The following is a 21,453-nucleotide window of genomic DNA, read 5'->3' as shown; positions in this document are numbered from 1 at the left end:
AGTACTAGATACTCAAGATTTGTCCATAATCGGGGACACGGCTAACCATGATTAGTTTATACACTCTGCAGAGGTTTGCGCACTTTTCCCCACAAGATCCGATCGCCTCCATTGGATTTCTCGCACTACAAGGTGTTTGAGAAACGGATGACCGAGACACAGTCTTTCAGAAACATTAACTCTCTACTTTGGACAGACCATACCAAACCTACATCCCACTACCTGCTGATCTGCCTCTTCAAGAGCTTCACGTAACTTACTCAACTATGCTAGAGCCCATAATAGCTTGTGGCTGCACACGGAAGTTTCTAGCATGAATCATCTCAGTTCCCTTTGAGCCTGGGTGGCGGTCCATAGGAAGATCACACGGTTACTCCGGGATTTCCAAAAAAATACAGACAACACTGGGTACTCCAGGTGCCTCAATCCACCCAGATGTTTGATTAAGTTGCCACCTTAAGTTGAACCATTAATTAACAAACTGACGTCTGTCATGGATTTCACTCAAACCCAAACCACGCCTACGAGCATAGCATAGCATAGTAATATAAGCAAGCGTAGAAGTAACTCCCCAGGGTTTGAATATAACAGGGAAATAGGTTCTACCTCAACAACTACTTCCCAACCCACATGTTAATGACATCCTAATCATGCAATGTTTGAGGGGTGAAACTAATGCATAAAAACTGGGTATGAGAAGAGTATGATCAATGTGTTACTTGCCTTGCTGACAATCCGCGTAACCTTGGGACTCGTAGTAGCACGCTTCGCACTCCGGGTGTTCTATCGCAAACAAACAATAACATACATAAGCAACAAGCAAAGATGCACAAGCAAAACTCAAATAAAAGAGATTGACCGGAAAGTTCAACTTAAGAACTCCGGTTAGCAGAAAGAATCAAATCAAACGGAGCAACGAAACTCAATGGCAAAAGAAACAAGATCCGTTTACTAATCTGGACCTAGGTCAAATTTTACAGTAGCAAAAACTTGTTCAAGTTGATTAAACAGAAAGAGGATCTCGAGACGAAGATCTAGGCGCTTGAATCGCCTGATTCCGACTAAGGAACGAAAAGATAAACAGAAACTAAGATCGGATCAGAAATCGCGATCGAGAAAAATCGCAGATAAATCCGATAAAAGAAAACTGACGAACAGACTAAAGAACGAGCGTTCGTTAGCTGTAACTAACGGGCGAAGAACTGTTTGTTAAACGAACGTACGGACGAATGTCCTCTAAACAGGAAAACCAAAAAAAAACCGGCGACTCGGATTCCGGCGCGGTACCTCCGGCGAGGGGCTCTGGCGAGGCGGGGGCTGCGGGGCGGCGGCTTGCGGGGCGACGGCGGCAAGCGGCGGCGGCAAGCGCGGGCGGCGGCGGCTACGGGGCGGCGGGGTTGGCAGCGGTTGTGCGGTGTTGGGGCTCGGGGGGTGCATATATAAAGGGGCAAGGGCGGCATCTTGGAGGAGGGGGCAAGGCGCGGCGGAGGCGGACTCCGACTCGGACTCCGGTCCGAGCGGCGGCGCGCGCGCGCAAGAGGCGGCGGCTAGCGGCGGCCTGGCTCGGCTGGGCCTTAGGCCCACTCGGGCGCGAAAACTTTTTTTTAATAATTTCGCCGACGGAAATAAAATCCTAGAAAAATAAATAAAAATCTAAAAATGCCAAAATAAATTTTCACCATCTAAATAAAATATTTAGAATGAGATGAACATTTTCTTGGCCCTAAAATGCAAGTTTGAAAAACATGCAATTTTTCTAATGCAAACAAAATTGCAATAAAATCCAAATAAAACAAGTATTTGATTTTAATATTTTTCCTCCAATATTTCAATTATCTTGGAGAAGTCATATTATCTCCTCTCATATATTTTAATATGAAATATTTTCGAAGAGAAAAATAATTAAAACCAAAATCCTCGTTTCAAAATTTGATAAAATCAAATTTGAAAACCGAGGAAATCCCCAACTCTCTCCGAGGGTCCTTGAGTTGCTTAGGATTTCGAGGATCGCAAGACGAAAAGCAAATAAAATATGATATGCAAGAATGATCTATGTATAACATTCCAAATTGAAAATTTGGGATGTTACATTGTTAGACAACGTTTACCATATGTGGATGCTACGGGACTTGCAAACTTCAACACAAGTATTCCTCAAATTCACAACTACTCAACTAGCACGACTTTGATATTATTACCTCCATATCTCAAAACAATCATCAAGCATTAAACTTCTCTTAGTATTCAAAACACTCATAAGAATTTTTTTACTAATCTTGAATACCTAGCATATTAGGATTATTTAAGCAAATTACCATGCTATTTAAGACTCTCAAAATAATATAAGTGAAGCATGAGAGTTCATCTATTTCTATAAAATAAAACCACCACCGTGATCTAAAAGGATATAAGTGAAGCACTAGAGCAAATGACAAACTACTCCGAAAGATATAAGTGAAGATCAATGAGTAGTCGAATAATTATGCAACTATGTGAAGACTCTCTAACATTTAATAATTTCAGATCTTGGTATTTTATCAAACAGCAAGCAAAACATAAGTAAGTAAAATGACGCTCCAAGCAAAACACATATCATGTGGCGAATAAAAATATAGCTCCAAGTAAAGTTACCGATGAACAAAGACGAAAGAGGGGATGCCTTCCGGGGCATCCCCAAGCTTAGGCTTTTGGTTTTCCTTGAATATTACCTTGGGGTGCCTTGGGAATCCCCAAGATTAGGCTCTTGCCACTCCTTATTCCATAGTCCATCGAATCTTTACCCAAAACTTGAAAACTTCACAACACAAAACTTAACAGAAAACTCGTAAGCTCTGTTAGTATAAGAAAATAAATCACCACTTAGGTACTGTTGTGAACTCATTCTAAATTCATATTGGTGTAATATCTACTGTATTCCAACTTATCTATGGTTCATACCCTCCGATACTACTCATAGATTCATCAAAATAAGCAAACAACACATCGAAAATAGAATATGTCAAAAACATAACAGTCTGTAGTAATCTGGATCAAACGTATACTTCTGGAACCCCAAAAAATTGTAAAATAAATTTCTGGACCTGAGGAATTTATCTATTAATCATCTTCAATAAGAATTAACTAAATAACACTCTCCAAATAAAAATGGCAGCAATTCTCTTGAGGGCTAAAGTTTCTGTTTTTTTACAGCATGATCATAAAGACTTCACCCAAGTCTTCTCAAAGGTTCTAATTGGCACAAACACTAATTAAAACATAAAACCACATCTAAACAGAGGCTAGATGAATTATTTATTACTAAACAGGAGCAAAAAGCAAGGTACAAAAATAAAATTGGGTTGCCTCCCAACAAGCGCTATCGTTTTACGCCCCTAGCTAGGCATGATGATTTCAATGATGCTCACATAAAAGATAAGAATTGAAACATAAAGAGAGCATCATGCAGAATATGACTAGCACATTTAAGTCTAACCCACTTCCTATGCATATGTATTTTGTGAGCAAACAACTTATGGGGACAAGAATCAACTTGCATAGGAAGGTAAAACAAGCATAGCTTCAAAACTTTAAGCACATAGAGAGGAAACTTGATATTATTGCAATTCCTACAAGCATAAGTTCCTCCCTCATAATAATTTTCAGTAGCATCATGAATGAATTCAACAATATAACCAGCACCTAAAGCATTCTTTTCATGATCTACAAGCATAGAAATTTTATTACTCTCTACATAAGCAAATTTCTTCTCACGAATAATAGTGGGAGTATCATAAGAGACTCGAATACTATAAATTGTTTCCACATTAAAAGAGTAATGTTCAGAAAAGGGGTAACCATAATCATGACAAGTTTTATAAATATAATCACTACTTTTTATAGCATAAGTATCATCACAATAATCATCATAAGTAGGAGGCATGCTATCATCATAACAACTTTGCATATCAAAACTTGGGAGGCTAAAAATATCATTATTATTAAACATAGCATCCCCAAGCTTGGGACAAACATTAATTGCAGCAAATATATTATCAAAAACATCATCTTCATCAAACATAGCATCCCCAAGCTTGGGCCTTTTCATATCATAAGCATAATCACTCTCATCATTAATAGTATGGATAGCACCAATAGTATAGCAATTATCATATTCTTCCAAGCAAGTGCCAAAAAGATTTTCAAGATCATAAGAAGTATCATTATCTTCCACAATTATATTTTCATGAGGCACAATAGTAATAGGAGCAGCATTATTTGGGGGAGATATCTTTTTTACCTCTCTTCCTTTTTCTTTTCTTCTTCTTCACCACATCATGTGTGGGTTAAATCCTCTTTTTGGAGCTCCTTATTAATGAGATTGGTTGAATAGGAGGCTCTTCCTCGTTACCTGATTCATCATAAGAAATAATAGGAGGATATCGGGAAGTCTCTTCCCTTTCATTAGTATTCTCTTCATCATCTATTTGATTTATTTTCTTTATGTAATTGGCAATATAAGGATTTTCAATGCAATTCACCGCACAATACATATAAATTTCCTCTAGATCAAAGCCAAGAAGTTTATAACGGGCAAATTCTGGAAGATGCTTAGTTATACGTTTCATTTCTTCGTAGCCCATAAGCAAACTAAGTTCATTATAATGTGCAAGGGAAATCAAGTCATCACAATTTTTGGACACGATTAGATCATGAAACAATTTGCATCGGATAGCTAAATGACCACTTTCATTGCAAAGTCCACAAGTACGGCCAAGAAAATTTAAATTTTTAGCACAATCATCTAGCCTTTCTTGCAACAATTTAGTTTCTAAGTACTTATGCCTCATGCAATATCTATCTTCCCTATTTGGTGTGTACTTACAAACCCAATGCACTCCACAAAAATTGACATGTTTATAGGAGACATTTTCATCGTAACTAGTGCAATTCATTAGTACCATGGATATTCAAGGAGTTCATACTAACAACATTGCAATCATGCTCATCATTCAAAGATTTAGTGCCAAACATTTTAATGCATTCTCCTTCTAACACTTTGGCACAATTTTCCTTTCCATCATACTCACGAAATATATTAAAAAGACGAAGCGTATGAGGTAAACTTAATTCCATTTTTTAATTTTCTTTTATAAAGTAAACTAGTGATAAAACAAGAAACAAAAAGATTTGATTGCAAGATCTAAAGATATACCTTCAAGCACTAACCTCCCCGGCAACGGCGCCAGAAAAGAGCTTGATGTCTACTACACAACCTTCTTCTTGTAGACGTTATTGGGTCTCTAAGTGCAGAGGTTTGTAGGACAGTAGCAAATTTCCCTCAAGTGGATGACCTAAGGTTTATCAATCCGTAGGAGGCATAGGATGAATATGGTCTCTCTCAAGCAACCCTGCAACCAAATAACAAAGAGTCTCTTGTGTCCCCAACACACCCAATACAATGGTAAATTGTATAGGTGCACTAGTTCGGCGAATAGATGGTGATACAAGTGGTATATGGATGGTAGATAAAGGTTTTTGTAATCTGAAAATATAAAAACAGCAAGGTAAATAATGATAAAAGTGAGCACAAATGGTATTGCAATGCGTTGAAACAAGGCCTAGGGTTCATACTTTCACTAGTGCAAGTTCTCTCAACAATAATAACATAATTGGATCACATAAATATCCCTCAACATGCAACAAAGAGTCACTCCAAAGCCACTAATAGCAGAGAACAAACGAAGAAATTATGGTAGGGTACGAAACCACCTCAAAGTTATTCTTTCCAATCAATCCGTTGGGCTATTCCTATAAGTGTCTCAAACAGCCCTAGAGTTCGTACTAGAATAACACCTTAAGACACAAATCAACCAAAACCCTAATGTCACCTAGATACTCCAATGTCACCTCAAGTATCCGTCGGTATGATTATACGATATGCATCACACAATCTCAGATTCATCTATTCAACCAACACATAGAACCTCAAAGAGTGCCCCAAAGTTTCTACCGGAGAATCACGACGAAAACGTGTGCCAACCCCTATGCATAGGTTCATCGGCGGAACCCGCAAGTTGATCACCAAAACATACATCAAGTGAATCATGTGGTATCCCATTGTCACCACAGATACGCACGGCAAGACATACATCAAGTGTTCTCAAATATTTAAAGACTCAATCCGATAAGATAACTTCAAAGGGGAAACTCAATCCATTACAAGAGAGTAGAGGGGGGAGAAAACATCATAAGATCCAATTATAATAGCAAAGCTCGTGATACATCAAGATCGTATCACCTCAAGAACACGAGAGAGAGAGAGAGAGAGATCAAACACATTGCTACTGGTACATACCCTCAGCCCCGAGGGAGAACTACTCCCTCCTCGTCATGGAGAGCACCAGGATGATGAAGATGGCCACCGGAGAAGGATTCCTCCTCCGGCAGGGTGCCGGAACGGGTCTAGATTGGCTTTCGGTGGCTACGGAGGCTTCTGGCGGCGGAACTCCTGATCTATTGTGCCCCCCGATCGTTTTAGGGTATATGGAGATATATAGGCAGAAGAAGTACGTCAGGGGAGCAACGAGGGGCGCACGAGGGTGGAGGGCGCGCCCAGGGGGTGGGCGCGCCCCCTACCTCGTGGCTTCCTCGAAGCTTCCTTGACGTGGACTCCAAGTCTCCCGGGTTGCTTTCCTTCCAAACATACTTATGCTCTTGAGAGAAGCCACTAGTGAAACCTATGCCCCTGGGTCTATCTTCATCATATTAATCTTCCAATACTTAGTTATTTCCTTTGCTTTTTAATTTGCTTTTATTTTACTTTGCATCTTTATCATAAAAATACCAAAAATATTATCTTATCATATCTATCAGATCTCACTCTCGTAAGTGACCTGAAGGGATTGACAACCCCTTATCGCGTTGGTTGCGAGGAGTTATTTGTTTTGTGCAGGTACGAGGGACTCGCGCGTAGCCTCCTACTGGATTGATACATTGGTTCTCAAAAACTGAGGAAGTACTTACGCTGCTTTGCTGCATCATCCTTTCCTCTTCAAGGAAATCCAACACAGTGCTCAAGAGGTAGCAAGAAGATTTCTGGCGCCGTTACCGGGGAGTCTACACAAAAGTCAACATACCAAGTACCCATCAGAACCCTTATCTCCCGATTACATTATTTGCCATTTGCCTCTCGTTTTCCTCTCCCCCACTTCACCCTTGCCGTTTTATTCGCCCTCTCTCTATCATCCCTCTCTTTCTCTATTTGCCTCTTTTTGCCTTTTGCACTTTCTGCCATTATGTCTGAAATTGGGGAAATTATTGTCGACATGGACAATAATAATATCATGAAAAATTCTGACGCTCCTGCTGAAGAACCCCCTATCTTACATACAAAAAAAAATTCCGTATTGGTAGTGGTAATATTATTGGAAAAGGAGTTATCCAGGATTTCTTTACTTGTGCCGGTGCTTTGCCTTCTATAGTAGTTCTATCATGCATAGAACTAGTAGTCTTGTGGACGCTATTGCCATGCTTGCAGTTGAACTTGAAAGACAATTCATGCACATGCACCCTTGCATACAAAGGATTTTCCTAGAATATTCTAATATTGAGCATTCTTCTGTTAAGCGTGCCGCTACGATCTTTTTGGCTCATGAGTTCAGATTCATAATAAAAGAGGCTAAAGAAATCTTTGCGCATCATAAGGTGGATGCTTTCCGTACTCCCATGGAGGCTATCCTTTTTGATCAAGAAGAAATAATGCATTTTCAATCCCTAGACTATGTTGCTTTCAATGAAAATCTTAGAAAAAGGGTTCCTACCAATGTTTTAGTTGATAGAATTTCTGAACTTAATGATGATTTGGCCATTCGAAATAATGAACTAGGATATTCTCTTGAGTTTAGGCTCACAAAGTTCTGTCAAAAGAATACTTATAATGATGAATTGGTTGTGCAATACAAAGGGCCAAAGGAGGAACCTATACCTCCCAAGGTTGATCTTGGGGACTTTTGTCCCATTAAATTTAGCCCTTTTGATTACTTTTGCTTGCCTCAAAGAAAACTTGCTGCCGAACGTAGAGAATATGAAAAGAGTTTTAATGATCTATCTTACTATTATGGCAATACCTAGATCTATTCTTGCTTGTTATGCCTAGCTAGGGGCGTTAAACGATAGCGCTTGTTGGGAGGCAACCCAATTTTATTTTTATTCCTTGCTTTTTGCTCCTTTTTAGTAATAAATAATTTATCTATCCTCTGTTTTGGTTGTGTTTTTTGTGTTTAATTAGTGTTTGTGCCAAGTAGAACCGTTGGGAAGACTTGGGGAAAGTCTTGTTGAACTTGCTGTAAAAAACAGAAACTTTAGCGCTCACGAGAACTGCTGTCATTTTTATTTGGAGAGTGATATTTAGTTAATTCTTTTTGCAGATGATTAATAGATAAATTCCTCACGTCCAGAAATTTATTTTAGAATTTTTGGGGTTCCATATCTTGTGCTAGATACAGATTACTACAGACTGTTATGTTTTTGACAGATTCTGTTTTTCGTGTGTTGTTTGCTTATTTTGACGAATCTATGGCTAGTAAAATAGTTTATAAACCATATAGAAGTTTTAATACAGTAGGTATAACGCCAATATAAATAAATAATGAGTTCATTACAGTACCTTGAAGTGGTCTTTAATTTTCTTTCGCTAATGGAGCTCACGAGATTTTCTACTTTAAGTTTTGTGTTGTGAAGTTTTCAAGTTTTGGGTAAAGATTTGATGGATTATGGAACAAGGAGTGGCAAGAGCCTAAGCTTGGGGAAGCCCATGGCACCCCCAAGATAATATAAGGACACCTAAAAGCCAAAGCTTGGGGATGCCCCGGAAGGCATCCCCTCTTTCGTCTACTTCTATCGGTAACTTTACTTGGAGCTATATTTTTATTCGTCACATGATATGTGTTTTGCTTGGAGCATCTTGTATTATTTGAGTATTTGCTTGTTAGTTTAACAAAATCATCCTTGCTGTACACACCTTTTGAGAGAGCCATACATGATTTGGATTTGTTAGAATACTCTATGTGCTTCGCTTATATCTTTTGAGTTATATAGTTTTGCTCTAGTACTTCATTTATATCTTTTAGAGCACGATGGTGGATTTGTTTTATAGAAACTATTGATCTCTCATGCTTCACTTAGATTATTTTGAGAGTCTTAATATCATGGTAATTTACTAAAATCCTAATATGCTAGGAATTCAAAGTTATTAAAATTTTCTTAAGAGTGTTTTGAATACTAAGAGAAGTTTGATGCTTGATGATTGTTTGGAGATATGGAGGTAATAATATAAAAGTAGTGCTAGTTGAGTAGTTGTGAAATTGAGAAATACTTGTGTTGAAGTTTTCAAGTCCCGTAGCATGCACGTATGGTAAACGTTATGCAACAAATTTGAAACATGAGGTGTTATTTGATTGTCCTCCTTATGAGTGGTGGTCGGGGACGAGCGATGGTCTTTTCCTACCAATCTATCCCCCTAGGAGCATGCGCGTAGTACCGAGGTTTTTGATGACTTGTAGATTTTTGCAATAAGTATGTGAGTTCTTTATGACTAATGTTGAGTCCATGGATTATACGCACTCTCACCCTTCCATCCTTGCTAGCCTCTTCGGTACCGTGCATTGCCCTTTCTCACATTGAGAGTTGGCGCAAACTTCGCCGATGCATCCAAACCCCGTGATATGATATGCTCTTTCACACATAAACCTCCTGATATCTTCCTCAAAACAGCCACCATACCTACCTATTATGGCATTTCCATAGCCATTCCAAGATATATTGCCATGCAACTTTCCATCATTCCGTTCATCATGACAGATTCATTATTGTCATATTGCTTAGCATAATCATGTAGTTGACATAGTATTTGTGGCAAAGCCACTGTTCATAATTCTTTCATACATGTCACTCTTGGTCCATTTGCATATCCCGGTACACCGCCGGAGGCATTCATATAGAGTCATCTTTGTTCTAGTATCGAGTTGTAATCATTGAGTTGTAAATAAATAGAAGTGTGATCATCATCATTTTCTAGAGCATTGTCCCAAGTGAGGAATATAAAAAAATAAGAAAAATGAGAGAAAAAGAGAGAAGGGACAATGTTACTATCCTTTGCCACACTTGTGCTTCAAAGTAGCACCATAATCTTCATGTTATAGAGTCTCTTGTTTTGTCACTTTCATATACTAGTGGGAATTTTTCATTATAGAACTTGGCTTGTATATTCCAACAATGGGCCTCCTCAAGTGCCCTAGGTCTTCATGAGCAAGCAAGTTGGATGCACACCCACTAGTTTCTTTTGTTGAGCTTTCATACATTTATAGCTCTAGTGCATCCGTTGCATGACAATCCCTACTCCTTGCATTAACATCAATCAGTGGGCATCTCCATAGCCCATTGATTAGCCTCGTTGATGTGAGACTTTCTCCTTTTTGTCTTCTCCACATAACCCCCCTCATTATATTCTATTCCACCCATAGTGCTATGTCCATGGCTCGCGCTCATATTTTGTGTGAAAGTTTATAGGTTTGAGATTACTAAAGTATGAAACAATTGCTTGGCTTGTCATCGGGGTTGTGCATGATGAGAGCATTCTTGTGTGATGAAAATGAAACATGACTAAACTATATGATTTTGTAGGGATAAACTTTCTTTGGCCATGTTATTTTGAGAAGACATAATTGCTTAGTTAGTATGCTTGAAGTATTATTATTTTTATGTCAATATGAACTTTTGTCTTGAATCTTTCGGATCTGAATATTCATACCACAATTAAGAAGAATTACATTAAAATTATGCCAAGTAGCACTCCGCATCAAAAATTCTGTTTTTATCATTTACCTACTCGAGGACGAGCAGGAATTAAGTTTGGGGATGCTTGATACGTCTCCAACGTATCTATAATTTTTGATTGCTCCATGCTATATTATCTACTGTTTTGGACATTATTGGGCTTTATTATCCACTTTTATATTATTTTTGGGACTAACCTATTAACCGGAGGCCCAGCCCAGAATTGTTGTTTTTGCCTGTTTTAGGGTTTCGAAGAAAAGGAATATCAAACGGAGTCCAAACAGAATGAAACCTTCGGGAACGTGATTTTCTCAACGAACAAGACCCGAGAGACTTGGACCCTACGTCATGAAAGAAAAGAGGAGGCCACGAGGTAGGGGGCGCGCCTGCCTAACCCAGGCGCGCCCTCCACCCTCGTGGGCCCCCTATTGCTCCACCGACGTACTCCTTCCTCCTATATATATCCACGTACCCCCAAACGATCAGAAACGGAGCCAAAACTCTAATTCCACCGCTGCAACTTTCTATATCCACGAGATCCCATCTTGGGGCCTGTTCCGGAGCTCCGCCGGAGGGGGCATCGATCACGGAGGGCTTCTACATCAACACCATAGCCCTCCGATGAAGTGTGAGTAGTTTACCTCAGACCTACGGGTCCATAGTTAGTAGCTAGATGGCTTCTTCTCTCTTTTTGGATCTCAATACAATGTTCTCCCCCTCTCTTGTGGAGATCTATTCATTGTAATCTTCTTTTTGCGGTGTGTTTGTTGAGATCGATGAATTGTGGGTTTATGATCAAGTCTATCTATGAACAATATTTGAATCTTCTCTGAATTCTTTTATGTATGATTAGTTATCTTTGCAAGTCTCTTCTAATTATCAGTTTTGTTTGGCCTACTAGATTGATCTTTCTTGCAATGGGAGAAGTGCTTAGCTTTGGGTTCAATCTTGCGGTGTCCTTTCCCAGTGACAGTAGGGGCAGCAAGGCACGTATTGTATTATTGCCATCGAGGATAACAAGATGGGGTTTTCTTCATATCTCATGAGTATATCCCTCTACATCATGTCATCTTGCTTAAGGCGTTACTCTGTTTTTAACTTAATACTCTAGATGCATGCTGGATAGCGGTCGATGAGTGGAGTAATAGTAGTAGATGCAAGCAGGAGTCAGTCTACTTGTCTCGGACGTGATGCCTATATACATGATCATACTTAGATATTCTCATAACTATGCTCAATTCTGTCAATTGCTCAACAATAATTTGTTCACCCACCGTAGAATACTTATGCTCTTGAGAGAAGCCACTAGTGAAACCTATGGCCCCCGGGTCTATCTTCATCATATTAATCTCCTACTACTTAGTTATTTCCTTTGCTATTTACTTTGCCTTTATTTTACTTTGCATCTTTATCACAAAAATACCAAAAATATTATCTTATCACATCTATCAGATCTCACTATCGTAAGTGGCCTTATAGGGATTGACAACCCCTATTTGCGTTGGTTGCGAGGATTTATTTGTTTTGTGCAGGTACGAGGGACTCGCGTGTAGCCTCCTGATAACCCACAAGTATAGGGGATCGCAACAGTTTTCAATAAGTAAGAGTGTCGAACCCAACGAGGAGCTAAAGGTAGAACAAATATTCCCTCAAGTTCTATCGACCACCGATACAACTCTACGCACGCTTGACGTTTGCTTTACCTAGAACAAGTATGAAACTAGAAGTACTTTGTAGGTGTTGTTGGATAGGTTTGCAAGATAATAAAGAGTATGTAAATAAAAAGTAGGGGCTGTTTAGATAAAGAAACAATAAAGTAAATATAGCGAGTGTGGAAAAGTGGTGGTAGGAGTTGCGAAATTGCCCCTAAGCAATTGACTACTTTACTAGACCGATAGCAAGTATTATGTGGGAGAGGCCACTGCTAGCATGTGATCCCTGACTTGGAATTCTATGCACTTATGATTGGAACTATTAGCAAGCATCCGCAACTACTAATGTTCATTAAGGTAAAACCCAACCATAGCATTAAGATATATTGGTCCCCCTTCAATCTCGTATGCATCAATTTCTATGCTAGGTTGAAGCTTCTGTCACTCTTTGTTGGAAATATGCCCTAGAGGCAATAATAAATAAGTTACTATTATATTTCCTTGTTCATGATAATCGTTTATTATCCATGCTAGAATTGTACTGATAGGAAACTCAGATACATGTGTGGATACATAGACAACACCATGTCCCTAGTAAGCCTCTAGTTGACTAGCTCGTTGATCAATAGATGGTTACGGTTTCCTGACCATGGACATTGGATGTCGTTGATAACGGGATCACATCATTAGGAGAATGATGTGATGGACAAGACCCAATCCTAAGCATAGCACTAGATCGTGTAGTTCGTATGCTAAAGCTTTTCTAATGTCAAGTATCATTTCCTTAGACCATGAGATTGTTCAACTCCCAGATACCGTAGGAGTGCTTTGGGTGTGCCAAACGTCACAACGTAACTGGGTGACTATAAAGGTGCACTACGGGTATCTCCGAAAGTGTTTGTTGGGTTGGCACGAATCGAGACTGGGATTTGTCACTCCGTGTGACGGAGAGGTATCTCTGGGCCCACTCGGTAGGACATCATCATAATGTGCACAATGTGATCAAGGAGTTGATCACGGGATGATGTGTTACGGAACGAGTAAAGAGACTTGCCGGTAACGAGATTGAACAAGGTATCGGGATACCGACGATCGAATCTCGGGCAAGTATCGTACCGATAGACAAAGGGAATTGTATATGGGATTGATTAAGTCCTTGACATCGTGGTTCATCCGATGAGATCATCGTGGAACATGTGGGAGCCAACATGGGTATCCAGATCCCGCTGTTGGTTATTGACCGGAGAGTCATCTCGGTCATGTCTGCATGTCTCCCGAACCCGTAGGGTCTACACACTTAAGGTTCGGTGACGCTAGGGTTATAAAGATATTAGTATGCGGTAACCCAAAAGTTGTTCGGAGTCCCGGATGAGATCCCGGACGTCACGAGGAGTTCCGGAATGGTCCGGAGGTAAAGAATTATATATAGGAAGTGCTATTTCGGCCATCGGGACAAGTTTCGGGGTCACCGGTATTGTACCGGGACCACCGGAAGGGTCCCGGGGGTCCAACGGGTGGGGCCACCTGCCCCGGGGGGCCACATGGGCTGTAGGGGGTGCGCCTTGGCCTATATGGGCCAAGGGCACCAGCCCCAAGAGGCCCATGCGCCAAGAGTAGAGGAAAAGGGAGAGTCCTAAAGGGGGAAGGCACCTCCGAGGTGCCTTGGGGAGGATGGACTCCTCCCCCCCTTGGCCGCACCCTTCCTTGGAGGAAGGGGCAAGGCTGCGCCCTCCCCCTCTCCCTTGGCCCTATATATAGTGGGGGGAATGGAGGACAACCATACCTAAGCCCTGGCGCCTCCCTCTCCCTCCCATGACACATCTCCCTCCTCCCGCAGCGCTTGGCGAAGCCCTGTTGGAATCCCGCTACTTCCACCACCACGCCGTCGTGCTGCTGGATCTCCATCAACCTCTCCTCCCCCGTTGCTGGATCAAGAAGGAGGAAACATCGCTGCTCCGTACGTGTGTTGAACGCGGAGGTGCCGTCTGTTCGGCGCTAGGATCATCGGTGATTTGGATCACGACGAGTACGACTCCATCAACCCCGTTCTCTTGAACGCTTCCGTGCGCGATATACAAGGGTATGTAGATCCACTCCTCCCTCGTTGCTAGATGACTCCATAGATAGATCTTGGTGATACGTAGGAAAATTTTGAATTTATGCTACGTTCCCCAACAGTGGCATCATGAGCTAGGTCTATGCGTAGTTTCTATGCACGAGTAGAACACAAAGTAGTTGTGGCATTGATTTTGTTCAATATGCTTACCGTTACTAGTCCAATCTTGATTCGGTGGCATTGTGGGATGAAGCGGCCCGGACCGACCTTACACGTACTCTTACGTGAGACTGGTTCCACCGACTGACATGCACTAGTTGCATAAGGTGGCTAGCGGGTGTCTGTCTCTCCCACTTTAGTCGGATCGGATTCGATGAAAAGGGTCCTTATGAAGGGTAAATAGCAATTGGCATATCACGTTGTGGTTTTTGCGTAGGTAAGAAACGTTCTTGCTAGAAACCCATAGCAGCTACGTAAAACATGCAAACAACAATTATAGGACGTCTAACATTTTTTTGCAAGGTATGCTATGTGATGTGATATGGCCAAAAGGATGTGATGAATGATATATGTGATGTATGAGATTGATCATGTTCTTGTAATAGGAATCACGACTTGCATGTCGATGAGTATGACAACCAGCAGGAGCCACAGGAGTTGTCTTTATTTATTTATGACCTGCGTGTCAACTTAAACGTCATGTAATTACTTTACTTTATTGCTAACCGTTAGCTATAGTAGTAGAAGTAATAGATGACGAGACAACTTCAAGAAGACACGAGGATGGAGATCATGATGATGGAGATCATGGTGTCATGCCGGTGACAAGATGATCATGGAGCCCCAAGATGGAGATCAAAGGAGCTATATGATATTGGCCATATCATGTCACTATTATTTGATTGCATGTGATGTTTATCATGTTTATGCATCTTATTTGCTTAGAACGACGGTAGTAAATAAGATGATCCTCATTAAAATTTCAAGAAAGTGTTTCCCCTAACTGTGCACCATTGTGAAAGTTCGTCGTTTCGAAGCACCACGTGATGATCGGGTGTATAGATTCTTACGTTCGAATACAACGGGTGTTGACGAGCCTAGCATGTACAGACATGGCCTCGGAACACATGCAAAACACTTAGGTTGACTTGATGAGCCTAGCATGTACAGACATGGCCTCGGAACACAGAAGACCGAAAGGTCGAGCATGAGTCGTATGGTAGATACGATCAACATGAAGATGTTCACCGATGTTGACTAGTCCGTCTCACGTGATGATCGGACACGGCCTAGTTGACTCGGATCATGTAATCACTTAGATGACTGGAGGGATGTCTATCTGAGTGGGAGTTCATAAGATGAACTTAATTATCCTGAACATAGTCAAAAGGTCTTCGCAAATTATGTCGTAGCTCGCGCTTCAGTTCTACGTTTTAGATATGTTCCTAGAGAAAATTTAGTTGAAAGTTGATAGTAGCAATTATGCGGACTAGGTCCGTAAACTGAGGATTGTCCTCATTGCTTCATAGAAGGCTTATGTCCTTAATGCACCGCTCAGTGTGCTGAACCTCAAACGTCGTCTGTGGATGTTGCGAACATCTGACATACACATTTTGATAACTACGTGATAGTTCAGTTAAACAGTTTAGAATTGAGGCAACGAAGACGTTTTGAAACGTCGCGAAACATATGAGATGTTTCGAGGGCTGAAATTGGTATTTCAGGCTCGTGCCCATGTCAAGAGGTATAAGACCTCCGACGATTTTCTTAGCCTGCAAACTAAGGGAGAAAAGCTCAATTGTTGAGCTTGTGCTCAGATTGTCTGAGTACAACAATCGCTTGAATCGAGTGGGAGTTGATCTTCCAGATGAAATAGTGATGGTTCTCCAAAGTCATTACCACCAAGCTGCTTGCGCTTCGTGATGAACTATAATATATCAGGGACATATATGATGATCCTTGAGATATTCGCGATGTTTGACACCACAAAAAGTAGAGATCAAGAAGGAGCATCAATTGTTGATGGTTGGTGAAACCACTAGTTTCAAGAAGGGCAAGGGAAAAAAGGGGTGCTTCATGAAACGGCAAATCAGCTGCTGCTCTAGTGAAGAAACCCAAGGTTGAACCCAAACCCGAGACTAAGTGCTTCTGTAATAAAGGGAACAGCCACTGGAGCAGAATTACCCTAGATACTTGGTAGATAAGAAGGCTGGCAAGGTCGATAGAAGTATATTGGATGTATTATGTTAATGTGTACTTTACTAGTACTCCTAGTAGCACCAGGGTATTAGATACCGGTTCGGTTGCTAAGTGTTAGTAACTCGAAATAAAAGCTATGGAATAAACGGAGACTAGCTAAAGGTGAGATGACGATATGTCTTGGAAGTATTTCCAAGGTTGATCAAATATCGTACGCTCCCTCTACCATCGAGATTGGTGTTTGCGTTGAGCATAGATATGATTGGATTATGTCTATCGCAATACGGTTATTCATTTAAGGAGAATAATGGTTACTCTGTTTATTTGAATAATACCTTCAATGGTCTTGCACCTAAAATGAAAGGTTTATTGAATCTCGATCGTAGTGATACACATGTTCATGCCAAAAGATATAAGATAGTAATGATAGTACCACCTACTTGTGGCACTGCCACGTAAGTCATATCGGTATAAAACGCATGAAGAAGCTCCATGTTGATGGATCTTTGGGCTCACTCGTTTTTGAAAGGTTTGAGACATGCGAACCATGTCTATTGGTGTATATGCATGAAGAAACTCCATGCAAATGGACCGTTTGGACTCACTTGATTTTGAATCACTTGAGACATGCAAATCATACCACATGGGCAAGATGGCTGAAAGCCTCGTTTTCAGTAAAATGGAACTAGAAAGCAACTTGTCGGAAGTAATACATTTTGATGTGTGCAATCCAATGAATGCTGAGGCATGTAGTGGATATCATTATGTTCTTACTTCACAGATGATTTGAGTAGATGTTGAGTATATTTACTTGATGAATCATGAGTCTGAATTATTGAAAGGTTCAAGTAATTTCAGGGTGAAGTTGAAAGATCGTCGTGACAAGAGGATAAAAGATCTTGATGTGATCATAGAGATGAATATCTGAATTATGAGTTTGGCACAGAATTAAGACATTGTGGAAATTGTTTCACAACTAGTACAGCCTGGAACACCATAGTGTGATGGTGTGTCCGAACATCATAACTGCACCCTATTGGATATGATGCATACCATGATGTCTCTTATCGAATTACCACAATAGTTTATGGGTTAGGCATTAGAGACAACCGCATTCACTTTAAATAGGGCACCACGTAATTCCGATGATATGACACCGTATGAACTATGGTTTAGAGAAACCTAAGTTGTCATTTCTTAAAAGTTTGGGGCTGCGACGCTTATGTGAAAAAATTTTCAGGCTGATAAGCTCGAACCCAAAGCGGATAAATGCATCTTCATAGGACACCCAAAACAGTTGGGTATACCTCCTGTCTCAGATCCGAAAGCAATAAGGGATTGTTTCTAGAATCGGGTCCTTTCACGAGGAAAAGTTTCTCTCGAAAGAATTGAGTGGGAGGATGGTGGAGACTTGATGAGGTTATTGAACCGTCTCTTCAACTAGTGTGTGGCAGAGCACAAGGAGTTGTTCCTGTGGCACCTACACCAATTGAAGTGGAAGCTTATGATAGTGATCATGAAACTTCAGATCAAGTCACTACCAAACCTCGTGGGATGACAAGGATGCGTACTACTTCAGAGTGGTACGTAATCCTGTCTTGGAAGTCATGTTGCTAGACAACAATGAACCTACGAGCTATGGAGAAGCGATGGTGGGCCTGGATTCCGATAAATGGCTCAAGGCCATAAAATCCGAGAGAGGATCCATGTATGAAAACAAAGTGTAGACTTTGGAAGAACTACTTGATGGTCGTAAGGCTGTTGAGTGCAGATGGATTTTAAAAGGAAGACGGACAATGATGGTAAGTATCACCATTAAGAAAGCTCGACTTGTCGTTAAGAAGTTTCCGACAAGTTCAAGGAGTTGACTACGGTGAGACTTCCTCACTCGTAGCGATGCTAAGAGTCTGTTGGAATTATATTAGCGATTACTGCATTATTTATGAAATCTTGCAGATAGGATGTCAAAACATTGTTTCCTCGACGATTTTCTTGAGGAAAGGTTGTATGTGATACAACCGGAAGGTTTTTGTCAATCCTGAAAGATGCTAATAAGTATGCAAAGCTCCAGCAATCCTTCTAAGGACTGGAGTAAGCATCTCGGAGTTGGAATGTATGCTTTGATGAGATGATCAAAGATTTTGGGTTTATACAAAGTTTATGAGAAACTTGTATTTCCAAAGAAGTGAGTGGGAGCACTATAGAATTTCTGATGAGTATATGTTGTTGACATATTATGGATCAGAAATGACGTAGAATTTCTGGAAAGCATATAGGGTTATTTGGAAAGTGTTTTTCAATGGAAAGCCTGGATCAAGCTACTTGAACATTGAGCATCAAGATCTATAAGGATAGATCAAAACACTTAATGGTACTTTCAAATGAGCACATACCTTGACATGATCTTGAAGGTGTTCAAGATGGATCAGTCAAAGAAGGAGTTCTTGCCTGAGTGGTAAGGTATGAAGTTAAGACTTAAAGCTCGACCACGGCAGAATAGAGAGAAAGGACGAAGGTCGTCCCCTATGCTTAAGACATAGGCTCTACAGTGTGCTGTGCTGTGTACCGCACCTGAAGTGTGCCTTGCCATGAGTCAGTCAAGGGGTACAAGAGTGATCCAAGAATGGATCACAGGACAGCGGTCAAAGTTATCCTTAGTAACTAGTGGACTAAGGAATTTTCTCGATTATGGAGGTGGTAAAAGAGTTCGTCGTAAAGGGTTACGCCGATGCAAACTTTGACACTAATCCAGATTATTCTGAGTAGTAAACTGGATTCGTATAGTAGAACAGTTATTTGGAATAGCTCCAAATAGAGCGTGGTAGTTGCATCTAGGAGACGACATAGAGATTTGTAAAGCACACACGGATCTGAAAGGTTCAGACCCGTTGACTATAACCTCTCTCACAAGCATAACATGATCAAACCCAGAACTCATCGAGTGTTAATCACATGGTAAATGTGAACTAGATGATTGACTCTAGTAAACTCTTTGGGTGTTAGTCACATGGGGATGTGACCTTGAGTGTTAATCACATATCGATGTCAACTAGATTATTGACTCTAGTGCAAGTGGGAGACTGTTGGAAATATGCCCTAGAGGCAATAATAAATAAGTTATTATTATATTTCCTTGTTCATGATAATCGTTTATTATCCATGCTAGAATTGTACTGATAGGAAACTCAGATACATGTGTGGATACATAGACAACACCATGTCCCTAGTAAGCCTCTAGTTGACTAGCTCGTTGATCAATAGATGGTTACGGTTTCCTGACCATGGACATTGGATGTCGTTGATAATGGGATCACATCATTAGGAGAATGATGTGATGGACAAGACCCAATCCTAAGCATAGCACTAGATCGTGTAGTTCGTATGCTAAAGCTTTTCTAATGTCCAGTATCATTTCCTTAGACCATGAGATTGTGCAACTCCCGGATACCGTAGGAGTGCTTTGGGTGTGCCAAACGTCACAACGTAACTGGGTGACTATAAAGGTGCACTACAGGTATCTCCGAAAGTGTCTGTTGGGTTGGCACGAATCGAGACTGGGATTTGTCACTCCGTGTGACGGAGAGGTATCTCTGGGCCCACTCGGTAGGACATCATCATAATGTGCACAATGTGATCAAGGAGTTGATCACGGGATGATGTGTTACGGAACGAGTAAAGAGACTTGCCGGTAACGAGATTGAACAAGGTATCGGGATACCTACGATCGAATCTCGGGCAAGTATCGTATTGATAGACAAAGGGAATTGTATACGGGATTGATTAAGTCCTTGACATCGTGGTTCATCCGATGAGATCATCGTGGAACATGTGGGAGACAACATGGGTATCCAGATCCCGCTGTTGGTTATTGACCAGAGAGTCATCTCGGTCATGTCTGCATGTCTCCCGAACCCGTAGGGTCTACACACTTAAGGTTCGGTGACGCTAGGGTTATAGAGATATTAGTATGCGGTAACCCGAAAGTTTTTCGGAGTCCCGGATGAGATCCCGGATGTCACGAGGAGTTCTGGAATGGTCTGGAGGTAAAGAATTATATATAGGAAGTGCTATTTCGGCCATCGGGACAAGTTTCGGGGTCACCGGTATTGTACCGGGACCACCGGAAGGGTCCCGGGGGTCCAACGGGTGGGGCCACCTGCCCCGGGGGGCCACATGGGCTGTAGGGGGTGCGCCTTGGCCTATATGGGCCAAGGGCACCAGCCCCAAGAGGCCCATGCGCCAAGAGTAGAGGAAAAGGGAGAGTCCTAAAGGGGGAAGGCACCTCCGAGGTGCCTTGGGGAGGATGGACTCCTCCCCCCCTTGGCCGCACCCTTCCTTGGAGGAAGGGGCAAGGCTGCGCCCTCCCCCTCTCCCTTGGCCCTATATATAGTGGGGGGAAGGGAGGACAACCATACCTAAGCCCTGGCGCCTCCCTCTCCCTCCCATGACACATCTCCCTCCTCCCGCAGCGCTTGGCGAAGCCCTGTTGGAATCCCGCTACTTCCACCACCACGCCGTCTTGCTGTTGGATCTCCATCAACCTCTCCTCCCCCCTTGCTGGATCAAGAAGGAGGAAACGTCGCTGCTCCGTACGTGTGTTGAACGCGGAGGTTCCGTCCGTTCGGCGCTAGGATCATCGGTGATTTGGATCACGACGAGTACGACTCCATCAACCCCGTTCTCTTGAACGCTTCCGCGCGCGATCTACAAGGGTATGTAGATCCACTCCTCCCT

Source organism: Triticum urartu, chromosome 4A, assembly GCF_056163025.1.
Source record: "Triticum urartu cultivar PI428250 chromosome 4A, HENAU_Tu73, whole genome shotgun sequence".
Lineage (NCBI taxonomy): Eukaryota > Viridiplantae > Streptophyta > Magnoliopsida > Poales > Poaceae > Triticum > Triticum urartu.
The sequence above is the reverse complement of the archived record's forward strand: the minus strand, read 5'-3'. Positions refer to the sequence as shown.